The sequence below is a fragment of the Halichoerus grypus genome, chromosome 2 (assembly GCF_964656455.1).
Source record: "Halichoerus grypus chromosome 2, mHalGry1.hap1.1, whole genome shotgun sequence".
NCBI classification, from domain to species: domain Eukaryota; kingdom Metazoa; phylum Chordata; class Mammalia; order Carnivora; family Phocidae; genus Halichoerus; species Halichoerus grypus.
Window position 1 is genome coordinate 82,778,627 of NC_135713.1, and position 18,213 is coordinate 82,796,839.

General features: G+C 36.7%; 1 long non-coding RNA gene across 1 annotated transcript in view; it reads right to left on the bottom strand.

Moving 5' to 3' along the window:
- LOC118525397 (uncharacterized) overlaps positions 1-18,213 on the bottom strand; it is a 108,219-nt gene that overhangs the window by 80,183 nt on the left and 9,823 nt on the right. The window lies entirely within an intron of this gene.

Here is an 18,213-nt window from a genome sequence, read left to right on the forward strand (position 1 = left end):
CTTTCTCTTGAACTTCCTCATGAAACCATAAATGTAGCTATTTTTTGCTTCTTTCCTCATCAGGAGAAAAAATAAGAAGTAAGAACAAAAGCAATCAACAAAATATCCATAGCAGAGTTCTTTATAGATCAACAGCATCTAACATCGGATTAAGAATTAGACACCTTGGGGCGCCTGGGTGGCTCAGGCAGTTAAGTGTCTGACTCTTGGTTTCGGCTCAGGTCATGATCTCATGGGTCTTGAGATTGAGCCCCACTTTGGGCTCCACGCTCAGCAGGGAGTTTGCTTGAGATTCTTTCCCTTTGCCCCTCCCTGCACTCATCCTCGCTCTCTAGCTCTCTCTCTCTCAAATATATAAATCTTAAAAAAAAAAAAAAAAGAATTAGACATCTCGCTCATCTCTAGATCAGGACTGGGCTACATTCTCTCTTTTTAATTTTGGCTTCATTATTACATGTGGTCTCACTATTTTGAAGAGAGTTGTTTCAAATTCCCTTTTCAGCTTAAAAAGGCGGGGGGAGTAGAGGATTTGTAGAATGCGCTATACTAGAAATTTTAGAATTTAGCGGTTACAATGGCACAGGACCAAAGGGAGATCAGGGTATAATTATGAAAAAAAGTCATTTAGAGGTGGAAACACCTTTAAAAAACATGAGCATGTGTCCAGGAAGAGGGTCCGAATCTGTAAGATTGGATCAAGAGCAAAACAAATAGACTAGGATGTCCTTTTTATATGTTAATGCCAAGAATAAATAAGATATACCTGAAAGCAAGCCCCAGAAAGGCCAGATAGAATAAATGCAGAATTTTAAGCAGCACCAATAAGAGTGTCAACCAAAATGAAAAAGATCAAACCCCAAATGCCATTTTAATATTTTTAAGGCAAAATATCTATGCTAGACACTATTCTAGTCACTTTCATACATGTTATCTTTGTGATATTCTTTGTAATGACATGTATGTTCTATACATGTTATTTTTGTAATATTCTCATGAGGTACATGATGATATTCCCATTTTACAGAATGAAGAAACTAAGATCCAATTATTTAAAGTATTTTTCCAATTGATAAAAGGTATAAGCAGGATAAATCTCAGATTTTTGGAAATCAATGCATTAGCACTGCACTCCTGGATGTATACCCACAGTAGGAGAGATTTTAACATGAGACACATCAGAACATTCTGCAAATACTACAAACTGTTTTGTTTTGTTTTGTTTTGTTTTGTTTTGTTTTGAAAACATGGATGCAACCAGTGCCAAACACTACAGTGCCACAGAGCATCAGGAAGGCATCGTGCTGGTTCTCTCTGAGGTGACAGTTATGGCTTCCCCTCCCCATTTGATTTGTGTCATAAATAACCCACCTTCACAGGCACAGAAAAGGATGTACAACAACATTAACCAACAAGGAAATGAAAATCAAAACCACAATGAGATGTCACCTCACACCTGTCAGAATGGCTGTTACCAAAAAGACAAGAAATAACAAGTGTTGGCGAGGATGTGGAGAAAATCATATCCTTGTGCACTATTGGTAGGAATGCAAATTGGTACAGCCACTACGGAAGCAGAAAAAATTAAAAAAGAATGAACATATGATGCAGCAATTCACTTTTAGATATTTATCCAAAGAAAACAGAAACACTAATTCAAAAAGATACATGCACTCCTACGTTCACTGCAGCATTATTTACAATAGCCAAGATATGGAAGCAACTTAAATATCCATCCACAGATGAACGGATAAAGAAGATGTGGTGTATATATGCAATGGAATATTACTCAGCCATAAAATGTAAAATCTTGCCATTCATGACAACATGCATGGACCTAGAGAAATAAGACAGAGAAAGACAATTACTGTATGACTTCACTTAAATGTGGGATCTAGAAAAAACAAAACAAACCAACAAAGCAGAAACAGACTCATAGATACAAAGAACAAACTGATAATTGGTGGGCCAGATGACTAAACAAGTAAAGAGGATTAAAAGGTACAATCTCCCAGCTATAAAACAAGTAAGACAAGGAAAAGTAATGCACATCAGTGGGAATATAGTCAATAATATTATAACAACATTGTATGGTGCTAGATGGTAATCAAACTTATTGCAGTGACTATGTTGTAATATATATAAATATTGAATCACTATGTTGTAGACCTGAAACTAATACAATATGGCATGTCAGTTATGCTTCAATTAAACGTATAAAAACCAAAATTAATTAATTAATTAATTAACTCACTTTGACTTCATGACCTTCATTCTGATTCAAAAGGCAATTTGGTTACCATCCGTCCACGGACTCAGATCTGCTATAATACTATTTGTTAGTCAAGTCTTTGCAAGGCATTCTAATTTTGGCTTCATTATTACATGTGGTATTTTCATACATGTTATGGTGGGATTTTCATACATGTTATGGTGACAACACTTCTAATTGTGACTATTTCAATTAATAGTTTGACCTCAGACTTGGCAATCGTATTGTGGGCTGTTGTGGTATCAGGATTCTGTTGAGAGAGAATTTAAGGAGAACATTATTAACTGGATCAGTGCTTTTTCCCAGCTGTCCTTGATGAGCAGTAACAGAGGGACAAGAAGGATAACACCCTTTGTGAAAGTCATTAAGTTGCCTTTTCATTGAGACAAAAGTGAGGAATGAAATAAAGACTACACTGACTGCAAAGTCTTAGGCTCAGGTGCAGCTTATATAAAGTTTACTATATTGCATTGATTGCAAGGGTTATGAGTCCAGGCAAGGAAGAAATGTAGTAGTCTTGTTTGGAAAGCCCAGATTCTGTGAGTCTGGAGAGCTGACTCAGTAACTGTATCAGAAGACTGTCATTTGAACACTCTAGCCAAGGCTGACTTGCTTTGGTATCCAGAGTATAATTTGATTCTCAGGTTAATTACTCTTTCCTGAGAAAATCGGAAATAAGATGGCGATGTTACAGGAACAATGACTTTAAAAATATGCAAAATTTGATGTGGAGGGCTTCAGAGAAGCAACCAATTAAAATGGGTCATGACTGCATTATCTGAATAAATTAGAGGTCAAATTTATTCAGTACAGAATATTCACATACAGTAAAACTTGACATAATGTGGTTACCATATGTAACAGAGGCTGCTAAGTGTCACAAAAATCCCTTTACTTCTTGGCACACAGGTAGACTCTATTTCCAAGTCTTCCTTGCAGTTAGGTGAGGCCATGTGATGTCTCACAAATAAGACACAAGTTCCCCACCCATCCCTCCCTGCTCTCATTCTCTTCCCTCACCTCACAGCCAGACACAGAATTTCCACTAGATGGGTCTGAGGTCCTGAGGATCCTAGGAATGGCAGAGCCATGAGACAGGAGCAAAAAATAAAGCTTAGTGATTTAAACCACTGTAATTTGGAGGATGTTTGTTTTGCATGTAACAAGTCCTGACCTAACAAATACATCACTTCTATCACCCGACAACTGTAAACTTCCAATGCTCCTAACCTCGCTATTTCTTCTACCTCTCATGTTTGAGGAAACAAACCTTGTGTGCCTTCTTAGATTCTCTTGTCCACCTTTTTCTTTCTCTCCTTTGGTCAGGTCCCCATTCACATCACTCCTCCATTGTTGGACTTGGATAAAATAACAGTCCTTAGTACAAGGGCTATCTCTTCCTGAGCAGCACTGAGGAATCATATGATACAACCCAACAGTATAAAGGTAGAAGCTCTCCATGGAATTTGACCAGTTAGGAGATTTGTGATAAGAGGGAGGAGCTGCAGAGACAAATTTCTTCTTTCCTTCTCCTAGGTGTGATTTGTTCTTACTTATTTCCAGAAAAGTTCTATATATTGGGTGAACACACCTGCTAGGCAACCTTCAGTATCTCTTAGTGACTCATCATTCAGTGGTGACCAGTGTTGTAAAACAATGCATTAAACTGCTCTGCAGCTCTTCTTGCCCCACTTCTGTTTTCCCTTATTTCGGTGGGCTTGCATCTTCGAAATAAAATAATAGCATCTTATCCTTACCTCAAGCTCTGCTTTTTAAAGGATTGAGCTAAATCAACTTATTTGCACAATTAGTTTTCAAACATCTAGTACCTATGCTCTTTTCATCTCCATTCTGTCAAATCCTTGCCAAAGATATTATAGTCACATAATTTCAGGAAAAAGTAACTTCAGTCTGATGCTACAATAGTACAAAGCTTTAAATACAGGAATACTGAATTTCTGATATTCAAATTTTTATAAAACATTCACGGAGAATCCTAATAGTAATCATCAGAAGCAGTGCAAAGAAATTTAGTAGATTAACAATTAATGAAGGAATAATCACAGAGGGATATGTATTATAATACAGGTAAATCAAATGTGTTAGCTATTACAGGTGGCAAGCAGGGTAAATTATTATAGGAGTCTTTCTCATATCTCTGAAATCATATCCTATAAATAACTAAATGGAAATCCAAGGTAGATGTTTTAGAGCAAATACCATTATTATATATTTGGGCTACATGTTCTCTTTAATTACTATTCTTATTGGTCTCTTTCTTTTCTATTTACTTTTACTCAGCATACCGTTCACATCTGAGTAGACAAACCCTTTGAAGTCCAAACACTTACGATTATTTCTGCTCTAGGGAAGTTTTGAAATGAGTCATCTTTTCTTAGAATATATGTGAACACAGGAAAAATGAAAAGACCCCAAAATTAGGTATTAGTGGTATAATTTCATTATGTTGCTTACATTCCCTAAAGACCAGAAATAACTATAATCAAAATTTAAATGAAACATATTTCTAAGTCAAATATTAGCCAGGTGAGTTTTACAAGGAGTATTTTTCTCTTCCACCAATTCAGATGGCCATTAGCTTGTACCATATGAAAATGGAAAGAAAATAATAAATCCGTTTCAGCAGGCGATCTCCCAGGCATTTTATATGTTTTCTCTTTTAATCTTACCACTGTCCCATAAGGTAGGAGTTATTAACCCCATTTTCTACAGAACGCAGAGGCGGAGAAGTTTGAAAACTCTGCACAAATCACTTAGCCAATCAGTTGTTGAGACATAACTGAAACTCAGATTTGACATCCAAGTCCACCTAGAAGATTAAAAAGGTATATTAACATTCACAGGCTAAAGTACTTCTGAGGAAGCAAAAGTCCCTACATTATTTTGCTAAGGAGTCCTCTTGTAAAAAACAGGGTACCATATTTTTTATCTTTATTAAGAGGTATCATATCCTCTTATCTGAAAAAATTAATTCAACTTTTGAAAGCAATCCTTAACTAGGGCATAGTTTTCTTAGTAAAAAATTCTGGCATACTTAATAAAGTAACAGATGCTAGCTCAATGAACACAAAATATAAGAGCATTCTTCTTTCACTGGGCATTTGGCAACTCGTGAGGGAAATCAGACAGCTGGGTCATAGCATAGTAAATTATTTAAAAGTCAAATATGCTCACCTCACACCATATGCTGAAATAAATTCCAGATGTATTAAAAAGTTTAATATTTTTTAAAATCAAATCAAAGAAAATTAAAATAATATTGAATATTTAAACCTTTGAAAGAAAAATGATTTTTTCTATGCTTTGAATTAAGAATACACAGGAAAATACCAACAAATGTTACCACAACATTTGAAATGTTAACATAAAAAAAAAAATAGAAAGCTAAACTTACTGGGAGATTTTTCAGCAAATGTGACATTGAATTAATAGTGTGATTATATTTTTATATGTATGCTACAAAATATTCAAACTTCTGATGGGAAAGTCACTAAGACTATAACAGGTAAATGGGCAAGAGCTTAAACAGATAATTTAAAGGAGAGGAAAATAATTATCTCTTAAAGGAAAATAATTATCAAATATGGATTTGAAAATATTCAAACTGGGTGGTAGACATTGGGGAGGGTACGTGCTATGGTGAGCGCTGTGAATTGTGTAAGACTGTTGAATCACAGACCTGTACCTCTGAAACAAATAATACATTATATGTTAAAAAAAAAAAAAAAAAAGAAGAAGATAGTAAGAAGGGAAAAATGAGGGAGGGGGATCAGAGTGGGAGACGAACCATGAGAGATTATGGACTCTGAGAAACAAACTGAGGGTTCTGGGGCGGGGGTGGAGGCGTTAGCCTGGTGATGGGTATTAAAGAGGGCATGTATTGAATGGAGCACTGGGTGTTATATGCAAACAATGAATCATGGAACACTACATCAAAAACTAATGATGTAATGTATGGTGATTAACATAACATAATAAAATAATATTTAAAAAAAAGAAAAGAAAATATTCAAACTTTCTAATAGCCAAAAAATTTAAGTTAAAACAAATGCCATATGGCATGTGAAACTACAAAAATAAATAAGTAAATAAGCACCCCAAATGCTGTAAAAGTGCAGTGAATTCACTGTCCCATTCATTCCTGATGACAAACATAAACTGGCACAATTCTTCTAGAAAGGAATTTGGCAAAAAACTTGTCATAGGTGTTCCCAATATTCACAGTCCCAAGAATCTAAGATAAGAAAGTCAGCCAAAATATGCAAAAAGTTAAATATATGAAGACATACACAATATTACACTAAGGATAGTTAGAAGCAACTCAAAATCTAGTAGCAGAGGAATGTTTTGGGACATTATCACAGATCTGTTGGATAAAATATCTGGCTGTTTTTAAAATATTAATTTAGTTGAAGAAAGAAAACAAATACCTAAAATAAATATTTCCTTAAGCAAAATTACATGGATCTGATTATTATCAGTACATTTTGAAGTGTTTTCTAAAAAACTGGAGTAGAATACACTAAAACTCTACTAGTGGTTGGATTCATGGGTGCACTTCTTACATTTTTTGTGTTTTTCACATTTTCCCTAAGCTGGGTCTCTACATCTATATTTTTATAAACAGGTTACATATCAAAACTAAGCATTGGGATAAGAAACAGCATGATCGAGATTAATGCGGACAGACAATAGAAGTCAATAATGAATGTTTTGTAAGTATTGCCTCTTATCAGCTGGATTTATATACACTTGTTGACTTCGGAGGACATGTGTATCTGGTGAGTGAAGGAATTCTCTAACTTAGAGAATATAATTAGGTTTAACCTTTAAAATTCAGAAAACAGGGGCACCTGGGTGGCTCAGTCGGTTCTGCAGCCAACTCTTCATTTCGCCTCAGGGCATGATCTCAGGGTCCTGGGATCGAGCCCTGCGATGGGCTCTGCGTTCAGTGGGGAGACTGCCTCAGGATTCTCTCTCTCTCTCTCTCTCTCTCTCTGCGCTCCCCCCTCTCTAAAATAAATAACTTAATCTTTTAAAAAATAAAACAAAATAAAATTCAGAAAACATCCCTATCAGGCAAATAACACTAACCAGAGCATTGTGATGCAAGCAGTAATAGTCAAGTAATACCATCATTTATGTTAAATTTACCTATATGACCTGGTATCTTATAGGGCAGTGCCCCCAACTTGGCAAACTATGTGTTTTTCAATTAAAAAAATAGGAAGTTAGTTTAGTCAGCCAGAGAAGGAGAGAGAGAGGATAAATGTAGATAGTTCGAATGACAGGTAGAAAAATAAATAGCTCTTCTGTGTCTGAGCAGTTTGTATATAGCCCACCCCACCCCCAGATGTTTCTAACAACGTGTCTTGGCACTAAGGCGCTGGAAACAGGTCCCATTCAACAGTGAACCTGCACATCACCTGGGCCTCAATATGCACCCAGAATGCGGAAGTCAAATTGAATTGAACCTGTTGATATGGCTTGACAAATCTCATAAACAAAAGAGTATAAAAATGACTGATACTGGGTTTGAAAATGTTTCTTTTCCTTTGCATACAAACCAAATGTTTCCTAGGACTCAGATGCTATGCTGGAAACCCGGGAGTCCTCAGACTCATCAGCAGAGAGCTCTGCTCTCCCCACCTCTCACTTTCCCAGCTCCTGCTGCCATCAGGAGAATACCAGTACTAGCTACCATTTATCGAGTCATGTGCCTCTCTTGTGCCAGGCACTTTGCATCTGTTATCTCATTTATTTCCAACCACAACCTTGTGAGGTCCGGACAATGGCTCTCAGAGGGCTGTAACATGGCTCTTGAAACACACTAGCGGCAACGCTTCCCTCTATCTGCTCGTAAGACTAATTGGGCCAACTCTCAGAAATGCTGTGTGGAAACAATTTTTCCGTATTTATGATCCATACAGTGATCTTCTCACACATCCTTTTGCAGGTGATGTAAGAAAAGGTGCAAAACCAGAAATGAGGAGTAGATTCTTGTACAGAAAGAAAAGAAGCCTAAGCATCATGCTATATTTTGTTCTGTTCTTTGTTCCTGGTTCTGTTGTTCATAAGTTGGGTGATCTTAAGTCATTTCAACGCCTCAATTCTCCAAGCAACAGGACCTCATATTCACAAATCAGGAGGACCACCCTTTTAGTCAAGGCTTTTTTTATTGTAATAGGAACCATATCAGACGTGCTTAGGCAAAGAGAAAAGTTAGACCAGAATTATACAGGGATTTTGTTAAAAGGGTAGCTAAATTTCCCCAGAATTTTGAACCAGAAACAAGAATGTTATGAGGCACTGGAAGAGCTTTTTGGGGGCAGCTGCTCCGAAATCTACCAAAAGGGGTAAGTTTAAATCCTAATTTCACCATGCAATTATATCATCACTTAAACTGATTTTCTAATAGTTCTTAACACAGTATGTGGTCCAAGGTAAGTGTCCAATAGATGGGAGCTACTTTATTATTACTTTATTATTATTTTGTCATCAGGAATAATTCAATAATAATCAGTGATATATTTGCACTGAGGAGCTGGTCAAATATATTTTGTAAATTGTTAGGTATGCAGAAGTGGTATGGAGAAATTACTAAGAGTTCAAGCTCCATGGTCAGTTTGCTTGCGTTCCAATTCCAACCCTACTACCTATTATCTATGTGACTATAAGAAAGTAGTTACGGATTACATTAATAAAAACATTTCCTTAGAGGCACCTGGGTGGCTCAGTTGGTTAAGCATCTGCCTTCGGCTCAGGTTACAACCCCAGGGTCCTGGGATGGAGCCCCTCATCGGGCTCCCTGCTCAGTGGGAAGCCTGCTTCTCCCTCTGCACCCCCTCACACTTGTGTTCTCTCTCTCACTATCTCTCACATGCTCTCTCTCTCTCTCTTTCTCAAATAAATAACCTTTAAAAAATAAAAAAAATAAAAACATTTGCTTAATGGTGAAGATTAAATGAGATAATGTGTATACAACATTGAAATTGAAATTGAGTCCTGGTAGTTACTAAATGTTCAATAGGTATCTGTTATAAAATTATTGCTTTAAAATTTTTATGTGTTTAGGAATAAAAATTCTAGGCAAAGTAAAGGGATAGAAAACCCGAAAGGGATCAGAGACCAGTGTGACGACTACAACCAAGTGGTATTTAATGGGAAAACCCACCCTAACGTCTCCCTTAGACTGCCCTTGTTATATTTAGTTTTCCATTTTCTTCTTCTCACAGCCATCGGGAATAAAGAAGTCACTAAACTGACATCATTTAAATGACTTACATACATTCTAGTGCAGCATTAGCATCACCTGGGAATTTGTTAGAAATGCAAATTCTTGGGCACCCTTCCCAAACTCACTGGATTAAAAGCTCTCTGGGGTGCGTGGGGGTGGGGTTAGGGGTGGCATATATGTTTCAACAAGCCCTCTGCATGACCCTGAGACTCGCTCAAGTTGGAGAACAACAGTTGAAGAATTCTGCATGTCAGATTCACCTGTACAACTTTAAAAAATATCAATATTGATGCCAGGGTCCTATCCTAAAACAGCGGAACCAAAATCACTGGGGATGGGGCCAGGACACCAACACAGATATTTTAGAAATAGAACAGAAAGCTTCCCCCTGTGGCCAGAAAGAATCACTGCCATTGTACATTCCACACAGTGGTGACTCAGTGGCTTAGTAGCTATCACCGAGGATGCCTGTGAAGAGCATGAAAGCAGAGATGGACTTGGTTTGAAGCACCTCCCATCCTCACATTATGGATGCTCTTAAGTATTACTTAATACTCAAATCTCTCCTCTTTTCTCATCTCAGGGTAACACTCTCTGATGTACATCTGATCCACAAGGAAACCAGTTCTTAGCTTTTTCTCATTCTTACTGATAGAAATCTCAATCAACCCAGAACATTTTTTAAGTAAAAATTATATATATATTTGCCAAATGAAATTTCAGACATTGGCCAAATGGCGTATGTAAAAGATTGGGGACAGAGAGTGGGGGACTCTTTCCACGGTTTTATTTTCATTACCCAGCCTATTTTCTCAGCTACAGTGGATTATAGAGAATTGATCACTTATTATATTGAGTGGCATACGAAAATGAGTACTAACCCCTTTCGATCCTTTCCGGCAACCCCCAGAATTAACTGAACTAACTGAATTGTTATGAGAGCAGCTACTGAGCAGCAACAAAGGTGCTAACTGGTACACTTAACAGCAGTGAAAACACTACCTGAAAAGATATTTGGAGGCAGAAATATGAAAGCACATCAATAATATGGCCTAGAATGATAAAATTTCTATTACATAGTGGAACAAAAATAAAGCCATTTTAATGAAATCATGTCAAAGGACCCATGTCTCCTGCTTTGAAAACAAATGGTGTTGGCTTCCAGTCAACTTTTCCAGGGCTTAGCAGCAGGAGGTCTTTACCCTTTGACAATGTTCAGTTACACAGACATTATCTCCAATTAACAGGTTTTAACTCTAAGATTTCTCTTTTATTGAAAACAGTGTTGTTTTTTAAATAAATAACTACAGCAGTTACTCAGTAATTTTGTCTTATTGACTGGGACTGAGATGATTACATTTACTCCTATAAACACACACACATGCACACACGCACACACACATCTGAGTCAACAGAACAGTTTTAGTGACCTTGAACTCTTTTTAAAGCATGGCAGAGAAAAATTTTAATCTTTACATAAACATTTCACAAAGCCCCCTTTCTCTCAAGAAAAAAAAAAAATCCTTCCCCATATTGATGTAACCAAGACATTCTGAGTGTTTCAAATTTCCAAATAAAGTACTACCAATGAAATATTTATCAGTTGTAATGCATTGTTTTCTGTCCCATTTGAGAAGGTATTATGGAATTCTGGATGATGGCCAGAAGCTCAGAGGAGAATTTTTAACACCCTCTCAATAGACACATTTATAGCTTTAAACTATACAGAGTACTGGTCTTATCAGTGCATAGGAGGGAAATGATTAAAATATTCCAGGCAAACTTAAACTTGGTTGTCCTTAGGTGGAAATGAAGCATCATTCTGGGCTGAAACCTCCAATTATATAAGATAGGAAGCCACAGAAAGACATCAGATTTGTACACTGTCAGTCTACACGGCAGATGGTAGTGTCTGGCAATGCCTTTTTTATAACAGAAAATATTATTATAAAAATATCCAGAGAAGACATTTTTAGTTCCTTGACTTAATATGAGGAAAAATTAGAGATTTCTATAGAAATTAGAGGTTTGATACCCAATAGTATGAAGCAGTAATTTTCTTTGAAATCTATGCATTAACTATTCTGTCACTTCTTAGAGAATTTTTTTATAGTTGGAAGTCATCTGGTATTTTCATTTCTCTCTCTCTCTCTCCTTCTCTCTCTCTATTCTATCTCTCTCTCTCTTTCTCTCTCCCTCTCAACCCTCTATTTAAATTTAGCCTAAATCTATATACTTTTACTCAACAGTTAAATCACACTAGAGTGTGTTGTGGTGCGCTGTAAGTCACATTTTAGCCTTCCCCAATGTTATTACAAAAGAATTGCCTTTATCTCAAAGGGGATATTTTCTTATAGATGAAGTTTCTTGAAGGTAGAATTCTCCTGAGAGCCACACTTTTGAGTGGCATGTTCTTAAGCATATTGCATTATGTGTCAGTACAATTAGCATACTCTTCCGGATTGTAGAAAGTAACAATAGTTGACAGCTGAATATGTAGGGAAATGGTCTGTAAAACTATCTCAGAACTAGGAAACCCAGTCCTTGTGTGGAACAAGCAGGAGCAGCACAATTTTTGTGATCCTATTTCAAAAATCGGAGGGGGAGACGAACCATGAGAGACTATGGACTCTGAGAAATAAACTGAGGGTTCTAGAGGGGAGGGACGTGGGGGGATGGGTTAGCCTGGTGATGGGTATTAAAGAGGGTACGTATGGAATGGAGCACTGGGTGTTATATGCAAACAATGAATCATGGAACACTACATCAAAAACTAATGATGTAATGTGTGATGATTAACATAACATAATAAAATTAAATTAAAAAAAAAATGAATGGAGAAGGCTTAGACTCCCAGGTGGTTAGACCATTCCTGTCTCATACTCAGATACCACGTTCAGTGTTTATAGGTTGGGGAGCAAAGGGAGCACAGAGAATGACTGAAAGAGAGGGAGCAGAAATGGAAATATCCCTGCCGGATTCTGGCATGGTACAAAAGATGTGGTAATACAGCCATGGAAATGTCCCCAACAATTTTCAAAGAATCTTACTAGCTGCAAAAGGGTCTCTGTGTTCTCAGAAATGTTATATCGCAGCACTGTGTATTCTCAAACTACCAAAGAACCAAGTGTGGCTCTCCCTCACCAGAATGAGCCTGGAAAGGTGAGCGGTCTGATTCCTTGCAGAACAAGGACACAGTTTCAGAACGTGCGAAACCGATTGTCAAGGAGAAAGAAAAAAACAACAAAAGCAAAATAGCCACAGCCAATAAACACTATTTTGGAGAATCTGATGAGACAGAAAACACCCTCTTAATTATATATACTGGAAGGGTATTTCAAGGAGCTTAAGGGGTATTAGGGTGGCCTAGGAGACAGTGTGTTGCCTTCATTCCCTGGTGCATACTTGTTATTTTGATATACTTAATTTCAAATTAAAATGATAGGATAAAAAATGCTTGAGGTCATTCCTATAGTTAGCTTTTCCTTGTCCTAAATCTTATTTTTGTGGATAAAGATTATTGAAGGTTTAAATATTTTCATTTACAAATGAAATTTGAGAGTTAAAAAATATTAGACCCAAGTCCTGAAATTTTGAAAATAGAGGAGAAAGACATCAGCACTGTCACTATTAAGCATAGCTGTAGATGATAGATATAGATATAGATGATATAGATATAGATAGACATGTATAGACAAATATACATATATTTTCACTGTCATCCTCTTTCTACCTGCAGCCCCAGCTCAATTTTGTGGCTTCCTACTACTGCCCTATAACTTTAACCTTCAGACATGTTATTTGTTACAATATATCAAACTCCCCATTTTTCACACTTCCAGGTGTAAGCCTGATAAATCCCTATGGCTTAGAGAAGCCACTACAAAGGGCCCAGATAGTCTCATCTCTTATAGTTTAATTTTAACTTAAATTTACAAACCAATGTAACACCACCACACACTGAGCAAACCTTCTACATTCTTTTACTTGGAACCAAATTGTGTACCTCAGCCCCATCTGTACCTTGATTTCAGTCAACAACTATTTTACTGTGGCAGTAGCCCTCTTACAGTAAGAACACTGGAACTAATCATTTTTTATGTCTTTGTGCCACAATCCCTTGCCTTTGGAGACAAATAAGCATAATACAAAAAGTATTCATGAAATTCAGAGCCTCAGAAGTCCCTTGTTTATGTCGAAATTCCACCATTAAAAACACACCAGATTCTACTGGAGATTCTTTTATAGTACAAAGACTTCTAGGAACTTAACTTTTTAAGTCCGTACCTTTTAGAGAAAAAGTCTTAAGTGTTCTAGGATGATTAAAGATGGTGAAGGAATGTGTGCCTGAAGGGTAAGTTTTGACGCCACAAACACAAACAGTTTCAACATCCTGCCTGGAATCAGTCCAAATGAATGGCTACTTATGGTAGACAGTTTCTAAGGTAACAGACCTCTAGGACATTGCTTCCTATCCCAAAGAAAATTGGAGGTTTTCCTCAAAGATCACCCTAACAAATGCCAGTTATCCTTTGGGATAGTTCAACTTTAGATTGATCATTCATTGACAATAATACATCATTTATTTCTTAGTTTAATTAAATTTATTGAAGCCCCCCATATGCAGTCAGTATTGGGCTAGACTCCAGAAATAACAGAGTGATCATGCAAAGGAGAAGAAAAGTCAGGTATTGATTAAAATGTATCTGTAAAAATAAGAATTCATCTCAAATCTGAGTTATTTCTGATGTAATAAATTTATATCACACTGAATTATTTCTGAAAATCATGGCCTTCTCAGTTAAGCCCAGATAACCAGCCCACCATCCTTTTCCTGGAGGTATTCACAGGAAGCACCAGAAACACTTGCTTTTTCCAAATGTTTTGGTTTACTAAGGATGTCCAGATAGACTATCATAAGCTGGTCTCATGGTGGACTGGACGCATAACTATAGCAATCAATTGTTGGCTGAGACCCACATGTTCAAAATACTTCGTGATTGGAGCACAGAGAGCCATGACATACAGATACAAGCAGAAAAGTACTCACATACTTAACTACATTCACGTTAAGTTCTTGAGTTGTTAGTTGACAAATACAAAGAGCATAAGCAACAGAAACTAACATACTCTGGGTGAAGCATACATTCTATTTCCTGATACTATGAACCTCTCTGTTATAATCCACATAAGCTCCCACTTATTTGTATATCAAATTTATAAAACCTAGCTTACATGTTAAAAGTCAGAATCTGTGGTTGGTTCATCAAGGTAAGTGCTATTTTTGCATCCTGATATACTCAGAATGTAGCACAATATACTGAATCAAAAGCATGACAAGATGAATGCTGTTTTTGAAAAACACTTGATTTAAGAACACGTAAAGGACATATAAATTTATTTTGGTGATGCTGAGTAATATCATTTGTCTATGTTATTTAGTTATAGGAAGATGAGAGTTTGCCAAAACAAACCTTATTCACCAATGTATATGAAAATGGGAGATATAAGTCACATTCCAATTTGTTAAGGAAATTTTGTAGAAAAAATGTAAATGCTCTTCTCCACTTATTCATTGAAAGTTGTGTTAATTTTTTTTTCATAAAACTATTGAAGGAAGAGTAAAAGGTAAATTTTCTTCTACCAATAACCTACCCTGGAGCTCAGTCTTGTATATAGAATATTAATGATTTAGAGTCAGAAGAATTTTTGAGTATTTGGTGAATGAATTAATGCATTATAACATATGACATATATTCTTTCAAAATCTATATGGAAACAAGGGGCGCCTGGGTGGCTCAGTCATTAAGCATCTGCCTTCGGCTTAGGTCATGATCCCAGGGTCCTGGGATCAAGCCCCGCATCGGGCTCCCTGCTCAGCAGGAAGCCTGCTTCTCCCTTTCCCACTCCCCCTGCTTGTGTTCCCTCTCTCGCTATATCTCTCTCTATCAAATAAATAAATAAAATCTTCAAAAAAATCTATATGGAAACAGAAGCCTGTCATTGGATACCTAATTTCATCTTTACACAGTTATTCTTTTCTTAACTATTGAGTTTAAAAATGAGATTGTCCATCATACTTTAGCAATGTAATTGACAGAAAGTAATAACAGATAATGGGTGTGTGTATAAAAAACCAGAGAGAGAGAAAAAGAGAGGTGATTATAAATTCACTGTAATTTCAAATGGAAAAGGAAATGGGAAATTCCACAATGCAATATTCCCATTCTACATTCAAACTCTGCCAAATTCTGCCACTTTTTCTTTACAAAATTTCTAAAATCCATCTGTTTTATAATGAAATAGACATTTTTATCCCATTTCAGATCATATCAACTCCCTTACTTCTTACATCATAGACTCCTCGAAGGCAGAGGTATGATAAACATGTGTCTGGTCAAGGCAAAATTATAAAATCAATAAAACTGCTCTTCTACTTCTCTCCTTAACTTTGTCTGCCCAGCTGGTGCCTCCATTGAGCCTCCTGACTGTGGGTGCTTTCAGGCTTCCTTATGGCTTCCTAGAAAGCCCACTTGCTTCCCTGAAGGGGAAGGCCTGCATCTTCTATTTCTGTTTGTGGTTATATTGCTCTCTACATAGTCTTCTCATTAAACCCACTAATCAGATCTCAATTTAGAATTTACTTGAGTTTTATACATAAACTACAGGGAAATGTTAATAACGGAAAGGATGTAATCAGCTCTTAGAAGTATTTATATTTTCAATGTTGACTATTTACCAATAAACACAGTATTAATTTAGCACTGACTTGGCACTGGCTGTTCAGCATTGGCTGAGTCAGACACAAAAGATACATAACAGATTGTCCCTGTTCTTGAGGAGTTTAACACTGTTTGAGTTGGGGAGATATTGCTAATATGAAACATTTTGAGCTAAATTGCCAGTCTCTGATTTCAATATAATGGGAATTCTCAGTTGGAAGCAATCAGGATGGGATGGAATAGGTATAAAAGTCTTCAGGAAACAAATAATATATTATATGTTAATTTAAAAAAAAAAGTCTTCAGGAAGAAACTGAGTCATTAACAGAACTTTGAGAAATATCCTGGATTTGAAAAAAACAGTCAACAATTGAGGTCGTTTCCAAAGCTGAAAAAAGCATGAGCAAAGGGACAAAAGTAGGAAACAAAATAGTTCACTCAAGAGACTAAGGCTAGATTAATTGAATGGGACATCTGCTAGCCTGCCAGTAAAAAAGTAAACTCAGGTAGGTTGTGCATGATATTACTTTCCCATTATTGCTTTCGTTTCTGATGGCTTTAGGGAGGAATCCTTTTCCTTACCTTGTCCATCTTCAAGAGGCTGAACAAATTATTTGATGCCCCCCAAAAGATGTCCATTTCCTAACCCCTGGAACCTATGCATAAGTGAGTTTACATGGCAAAAGGGACTTGGCAGATGTGATTAAAGACTCTGATATGGAGAGATTATCCTGGATTAACCAGGTATGCCAAATCTAACCAAATAGGTTCTCAAATCAGTGAAACTTACCCAGCTGTGTTCAGAAGGAGCTATGAATACAGAAGGGTCAGATAAACGAAATATTTCTGGCTCTGAAGATAGAAGAAGGGGGCAATGAAGGAATGTGGGCAGCCTCTAGAACCTGGAAAGACAAAAAAATGGACTATCCCCTATAGCATCCAAAAAGGAACACAGCCCAGTCTAACACCTTGATTGTAGCCCAGTGAGACCTGTGTCAGACTTCTGACCCACATAATTGGAAGACAATAAATTTGTCATATCTTAAACCATAGAAACTGGACACCTAAATGTTGAAATAAGTGGCTATTATTTACAGATAAAAATCATCATCCTCTATTCAAATTCCTGTTCTCCTATTTAACAACATCTACCCTCTAAGTTTTAGGAGCTAAGTAAGGGCCCAATAAATACTTGCATATTTATTTTCAATGATTCTGAATTGTGACTCTTCTGAAGTCTTTCATATATTTGTAGTAAAAAAAATTTTTTAAAAGTCATAAATGGAGCATGTAACACTATCACAAAATACACCAGCCCATGGGGCGCCTGGGTGGCTCAGTTGGTTAGGCGACTGCCTTCGGCTCAGGTCATGATCCTGGAGTCCCGGGATCGAGTCCCACATCGGGCTCCCTGCTCGGCGGGGAGTCTGCTTCTCCCTCTGATCCTCCCCCTCTCATGCTCTCTGTCTCCCATTCTCTCTCTCAGATAAATAAATAAAATCTTAAAAAAAAAAAAAAATACACCAGCCCAGCTTATAAGAACAAAAGTTTCTAAAACTTTTGTCCCAAGGAAATCTCTCAACAAATCACTCCTCAAATAAACAATATATGATACAGTATTTGCTATTTTTTATGACAAATATGAGACACAAAGAAATTAAGTTAGTTACTCAAAGTGAGTGTCAAAACACAATCTGAACTTAGGTCCCTCTGGCTTTTCATTACTGCACCAGCAAAGTATATTTGATTTCTTAAAATTTGATAGTACTCTTTCCTTGACTGTCTAGTACATTCTACTTCCAAGTCATACAACCAATAAAGAATAGGAAAGTGAGTAGAGGTCAACCACAGTGTTTTCCAAGTTTGGGGGACTTATATAGATATAAAACCATAAAAGAATCTACATGGGTCAAGTCATCTTTGCCCTTTGTTACAAATGAATGTATAAAAGGTATGCCTTATTA